Below are 7,294 nucleotides of genomic sequence, written 5' to 3'. Positions count from 1 at the left end.
TTGAAGTGTTCTCATTTATGCTGGTAAAGTAAAAAATACAAAATATCTGATGAGTTACCACATTCAATTTACTAGTGATAAAGGGTCTTGGAAATAAGTGCTGATCAGCCACAACAATTATCTGGGAAAGCATCTACCAAAAGAAGCAAGGACACACCCTGCTGTAACATGGCACAACTTGCTGAATACTGCTGAATGTTTTTCTTGCCCTGACACAGTGTCACTAGCAAATCTGACCAGAGTACGACTGACACTGTCTGTGACCAGAGTCATAGCATCACAGATGCCGCTTTGAGCAGCTTCCTAGGAAAATAATTGTTTCATGGTTTCCATGTTTATTGTATGTGAATGAATGCATACACTAAACAGCAGGGATGCTTCTTGGGTTGCAAAAGCCAGGTCATGTTCTTTTTCTGCCCAGTTCAAAGCAGATTTTTGTTTCAGATAACCCTATCTCAAGCAGAGACATAGACGCACCTTCTACATCTCTTAAGCAATCCTAAATTATTCCACACTAAAAAACATCAGACATTTTCTCTGTCCATCCTGCACTTCATGAATGCTACTTTAAAACATATATATTCTAGCAGAATGGCATGCTTGTGCTAATTAAAAATGCCAGCAAAATTGGTTTTGCTGGGTGTAATCATAAGTCCTAAAATTCAAAGTTATCTCCCATTACATTTAGGGACAAAGAGGTTTGAAGTGTTATCGCAGTAAACTAAAATGAGCATAAAGCAAATTTGTTGAAGTTTATCTTCCTAATTAATTCTCCATCAATAACACTGCTATGTCCAGTTACTCAGATTTGCAAATCAAAACTAAACTTTAAAAAAAAACCCTCAATATGAAGCTGAACTAAAATGTCTTTGAAACAACATAGAACATTGTAACTGATCTGCTATTATTTGAATTCATCGCCCTTTAGCAGCGTTAAATTATTTTATTGTAGTATGCTGAACTGCAGTTCCCTTGCCTGTGTGGTATTGAAAACTGTCTGAAATTATCTTCCAATTCTATTTCAATTACTTTTTTGTTTAGTTTTACTTTTAGAAATTTTAAAATCAACTCTCAAGACCTCATTTGGACTAACTGGATTCTCAGGACTTTTCTCAGGAGTTCTGGAAAGATTTGCTTGAGTAATAGCCCTCTCAACAAAGCTTATGAAAAAGCTCCCAAACAGTACTCCTGATTAATATCGTGCAACAGATATGATAGTAAATATAAATAACTTACAGATTCTTATTTCACAGATCCACTAACTGCTTAATAACAACAGAGCAATAAAAGGCATTATTACACAATACTTGTATCTGGAATTATTGCACTTGTACAGTATATTACTGCAGGCCTCCCAGACAACCAAGTCTGACAAAACCAAAGTGGTTTATCTGGAAACAGGACTCACATTTTTATTAGCATATAAACAAAACATCAGGGTTACTTACGAATAACCTCATCATGCACAATTTCTCTTTCTGAACTCAGATTTATTTTCAAACTGCATTCTTTACTATGCTTGTATATGTGTGTGGATAAACATACGCATACACACAGGTAATCCACAATTCTCATAGCCACACACAAAAAAAAGGTAGACCCTTAAACTGATTCCTGAAGTTATTTTGCAATCAAAAGAATATGACTAAGATTCTATTCTCACTGCAATGTTTTCTATGAGGCATCTAGATCTTTTCATAGTGGCTAATTTACAAACAAAAAAATAGCTTTTGTGCCTTTCTCCCTCCAAAAGGGGGACTTTTTCCCCCTTGTGATCAATATAATGCTGTTTTCTTTGAACAGCGATATCAAATTGTTAAACATTTTAACCACAGTATGTCCCGGTAATTCAATCCTCTCGATTTGCTTGGGTGTCCCAAAGTGTTTTGAGTTCAAACTGCAGAAGGAAAATGCAGCACTGGTCAGTCCCCTCTTAAATCTTCTTATGGATTTCATTTGCTGTGTGGCCTGAGAAAGGTCAAAAGGTTTTCACACAGAAGTAGAATTTGAGAAATAATCACCTTATAGACCCACTAAATCAATCATAATTAATGCACTTGCCTAGTTCTGTCAGAGAATTGCTGCTAGAGGGCAAAATAAAGAGGCCCCTTCTAATACAATTTGAAAAGAGATCAGATCTGTCATTTCATCTAATAATTGAGTGAAATGAGAAAAGAGGAGGGTCAGAGTTCATCTGGTGACCTTATGCAAACCCAATAATACATAATTCATTTTCATTTTATGGAATTTATAAGATGCTGTAAACTGTCAGGATACAGACTCATCTGCTTTAGCTTCCACCAAAATCTTCCTGCTCATCATGCAACACACACTGAGCTGCCAAAACTTTTAAGTGGTATATTCTGGCAGAATAATCCAAAAACCTTCAACAGGGACTGGTATTTAATTCATTCTTCCAAGCGTGCAAAGTTAATAACTGAATAAATCACTCGCAGCTCTTTCTGAATGATATAAAACCTGTAATTTATTTACTGAGTGTTATAAATACAGTTAAAACATGTTTTCACGCAAAATGGTTTCTTTTTTATTATTGTTATGATTTATCTATCTCACCTTTTTTTTTTTTTTTTGGTGAACATATGATATAAATAGGTATGCCCTTAGAATGGAATATTTCATTCTATCCCCATTACCAACTGACCATATTCAGCAGAACCCATTTCTGTTATCACCCACAAAACAATAGTAACTAGAAGACATAGAAAGGAAGCATTTTTCTTTAAGCAGGCAGGTTGCTCTTTTTTTTTAATTATTATTTTATTAATATTACTAAATATTCATTGAAAATATCTAAAGTGTTACCGTTCCAGCATTTTCAGTTTCTGTGCTGAGCTACATTCCTTACTCAACCACTCTGCAACAACAAAGTTAGAGCTTTATCTAAGTAATAAAGGTGAATTGATGGTTTATGAGTTATTTCTCACTGCTTTGTCTCCTTTAATGTCAATACAACAACATGTGGCAGAGCATCTGGACATTCATGACAGAATTTCCTAAGGCAAATCTAAGCTTCTAGGGAAAAGAATTTTTTTTATTATACCAGTCAACACATAATTGGGGGAGGTATTTAGCAGGGATGCTTTTGACTAATTCTTAAGTTTCAAACAGAAACAGCAAAATTTGAAAGAATATAAAAACTGAGAATATATCTAAGCAGATATGTGCATAATAACAAAAGATATTACAATCCAGCACAAAACTGGACCTAGTGATGACTTTGGACCATCATGGCTATGAGAACTGTAACATTATGAAAACCAAATTTATATAATTCTTCTGATACTTGGTTTATTTAGAGATGAGGAGGTTTTATACTGTTTTTTGTACTATTTGTGAAATACTCATGACCGTATATAGGTCAAAATGCTAAATAACTGGACTAAGAAAGATATCGCTACTGCAGTCTATATTGTCCACTACAAATTCTGCTTAATAGGAGCTTTATGGAAGATACAGCACTGTGCGCTTGATGGCTCACTGGCTTGACACGCTTTAGCTTCATATTCCTGTCCCACACTGAACTGCTTTGTGTAGTTGTGACTAAAAAGTTTCTGTGAAGGGCAACAGATGATTCTCCTTGACATAATACATTCCTATGGTAATTATTTCCTAGACCTAGTAGAAGGTTGTGTTAGCAAGCACTGGGCAGAACACATACATGTTCAGAAAAAAATCACCCAGTGCTCTGACGGGTCCCCAGCTTATTCAGTCAGTGTAATTAAGAGCTGTCTTAAATTATGACAAAGTCTGGTTTAGTATCTGGCCAGTCAGCGTAATTGAAGCACAGATTCAAAGTAAGTTTTCTTCTCAGCTGTGCCAGGCTGAAGACTGATCCCTTTTATTTTTCATTTACGGTACAACTCCACAGAGATCAATTTACTTTAACAATTAGGAAGCAAAAATAAAATTCTATACTAAACCTAACTGTATCATATATTGTCATGTTTCCAGTTAAACGGATAATATATAAAGCAGCTATTCAACAATACCACTAGTAGCAACACAGCATTGCTCTTTTGTAGCATCATCAATGCCTTATTTTTTAATAGCTTTACAAAGGATTGTTTTCTGTGATATTCATAAAGAGGAAAATCAAGGCACAGAAATAACAGGTTGTTTTACATCAAATACTAAAACTGAAACCAAGTCTTGCGTTGTTATCTTGCATCTTACTAATAGTCTTCCCCTTGTGACTCTGACCTCATACTGCAAGACATAGAAGATATTTCACTTGTTATTTAATGGTAAAATTCAATTTGCATACATAAAACCTGCAAGAAATGCGTGTCACTCTCAAGTTATCTTTTATCTATTTACCCATTTTTAGTTCGAAATGACAACATCCTTGTATTTGTCATATTGTTTAAATCTGACCTTTGATCCTAAGGGTCACTTTTCTCCCTGAGGTCATCTGCACATCTGATTAACACATTCCATAATTTTGGAGGTGGCCAGTTTAGTAGTCTATCCCATTAATCATGGCACTAGAATCAGCATGAAAAAAAACCACTAAGGTTATCAAATCTCCACAGGAATTAGGAAGTTAGATAAACACATGAATTTTAACAAACAAAAAGTACATGGACAAACCGAAAGGCATTCAAGGCCTGAAACCTGACACAAGCAAAGCAGCATGAGAAAAACAAACATCAGAAAATTTTCCTCTCTCTCATTTTTTTCTTCTTAGATTTCATAAAGCTGTGATATCTCCTTCTAGTTCAGAGGACAGTGTGAAATTATTATAAATTTTAACACTATCCAAACTCACACTACAATACAGAACTAGGTTAGAAACAACTCAGATGAGACAAGTTACCAGCATGAGATGTCATCTGCAGAGCAGCACCAAACAAACACTGATGTTGTGCAGTTATCAAGGAAAGGATTTTGACTGTTGAAACTCAGTCAGCTTGTAAATTGATAAGTGGAAAAATGTCTTTCTCATGATAGGCCTTTATATATTGCCTATTATAGAGTAAAAAAAATATGAACATAGGTGAAATAAATTAGAATTAATATAATCTGATGCTAAGAATAAATAAAGCTTTGGATCTTGCCACTTTGCTATCTAGGAAAGTTGTTTCAATATTTTCAACTCTTCCCTGGTCTTTCCTTCATGTAATTTTAGACAGCAAGAACAGGGGCCTTATTACTGTATGTTCAGTTCCTAACAGAATGAGATTTTGCTTGATATCTCGAAAAAATATAGTAGCTGAGTTTGAAAAGATGCTGTGGCAACTGGTTCACGTAGTTGATCTTTCATTGTATTTATTAATCTGACATAAAAATTAAATTTCCATCCTAATGACAGTTCCTAGCACAGCCAGTTTCAATCTTAGAATTTGTGTTTTGAATTAAATACTCACTATGTTGAAATATATGCATTTCCCATGAGGAATTTTATTCTCAGTAAAAATCATTATTTTTTAGATTCCCCATTGAAAGAATTTTCAAAAATACCTGTTTTACGATCAGTTATACATGGATGCTCTCTTTCACAATGCAGTAATGAGTACATTCAATCTATAGATCTATCATTACTTTTCTGTTATATAACTTTGTAGCAGTAATGTCTATTACAGAATACTGTTATTGGCACATTTTACCTGAATATGTCATTTTACATGTGTTAAACCACACTACATTATGTAATATTAGCTTGCCATAATGCTACTGCTAGTGAAACGTTACAGTATAACAATAAATAGATTACAATTCGTTAGATTTGTTTTAAAATTTAAATAGATTTTATTTTGGAAAATTATTTATTTCGCATTGGTTGAACTACCTTATCAACATTTTTAGATCAAAAGCACCATTTGTCTGCCAGAGTAAAATGATTTCTCATCTTCATATCCATTATGCATCATAACTTTGGTTTATTGTGAAATTTTAAGCTCAGTAGAGTAAAAAAAGGAATTATTTTATAGTCTAAGGAACTAAGAGCAAAATACTTAAATTTTGTCTTTTTCACATTTAAGGGTATAAAATTATCATAACATTTGAAGAAATTATTTTATGGAACAACTTCTGCTAACAGAAAATTACTGCCTTGAGATTCGCTAAAGTTACTGTTATGATAGAAACAAGCATAAAGTAGTACACATTTCAAACAAAATAACCCAATTTCCACAGCCAAACTCTTTTTTTGTTTTGGTTTCTTTTTTTTTTTTTTTTTTTTGCCTGGGTTGTTTTTTTTTAATTCACTTTTACTTTTGTGTGTGTGTGTGTGTGTGTGTGGTTTTGTCGTGGTTTAAACCCAGTCAGGCAATTCGTTCGCTCACTTCCCTCCCCTTCTTGCCCTGCCCCTGCTCAAGGAGGGACAGAGGGGAGAATCGAAAAGAATGCAACTCCCAAGGGTTGAGATAAGAACAGTTTAGTAACTAAGGTATAACACAGATCACTACTGCTACCACCAATGATAATAATGATAAAGGAAATAACAAGGGAAGAGAATACAACACCTCAGCACCAGCTGACCGATAACTCGCCCCCCAAGCCCGACCAAGCTCCGACCGATACCTCCTCCAACCCTGCAGTCTCCCAGCCCTTCCGGCTAACTCCCAGTTACATCCTGGGCATGACGTGCTGTGGTATGGAATACCTCTTTGGTCAGTTTGGGTCAGGTGTCCTGTCTCTGCTTCCTCCCGGCTTCCCCTCCTCCCTGGCAGAGCATGAGACTCACAAAGTCCTTGGCCAAACCAAAACATCGCTATCAGCTCTGTTCCCAGGCCGAAACTCAAAACACAGCACTGCACCAGCTACCAAGGAGGAGAAACATGACTGCTACCGCTGAACCCAGGACATTATCCACCCCTTATTCCATACCATTCACATCATGCTCAGATTCCACATTTTCAATATACCATCACTCTAAGTGCATGGACCAGTCCCTATAAAGCTGCTGAGTCCATCTGGTCCATGATGTCAGGCTCCATCTCTTGTAACAGTCTTCCAGAGCAGGAGAGACTGTGTGCAGTGTTCACACTCGTGAATAACCTGGGCAATAGTGTCCATTGCTAACTCCACCCCTTGATCATGAGTCCATCTCTGTGTTGCATCTCTGCTCTGATGGCCTGAAGTGCCATAGGCCCACCAGGCTTAAAATAATTCACTGTCCCCTTAAGCAGTTTCTGCAGCTTGTTGCTGGGGACTCCATACAGCTGCCTTCCATCTCCGACGCTTCCAAAGCACTGGAGGGGCCCAGTGGACTAGATACTTGCCCATACTGTCACACACACCCTGCCACTCCTGGCTGTCCAGCCTTGGGGAA

Source organism: Pezoporus flaviventris, unplaced genomic scaffold, assembly GCF_033815535.1.
Source record: "Pezoporus flaviventris isolate CSIRO_AGI_PZ_B2104156 unplaced genomic scaffold, CSIRO_AGI_Pfla_v1 ptg000054l, whole genome shotgun sequence".
NCBI classification, from domain to species: Eukaryota; Metazoa; Chordata; class Aves; order Psittaciformes; family Psittacidae; genus Pezoporus; species Pezoporus flaviventris.
Note: the sequence above shows the minus strand (reverse complement) of the source record.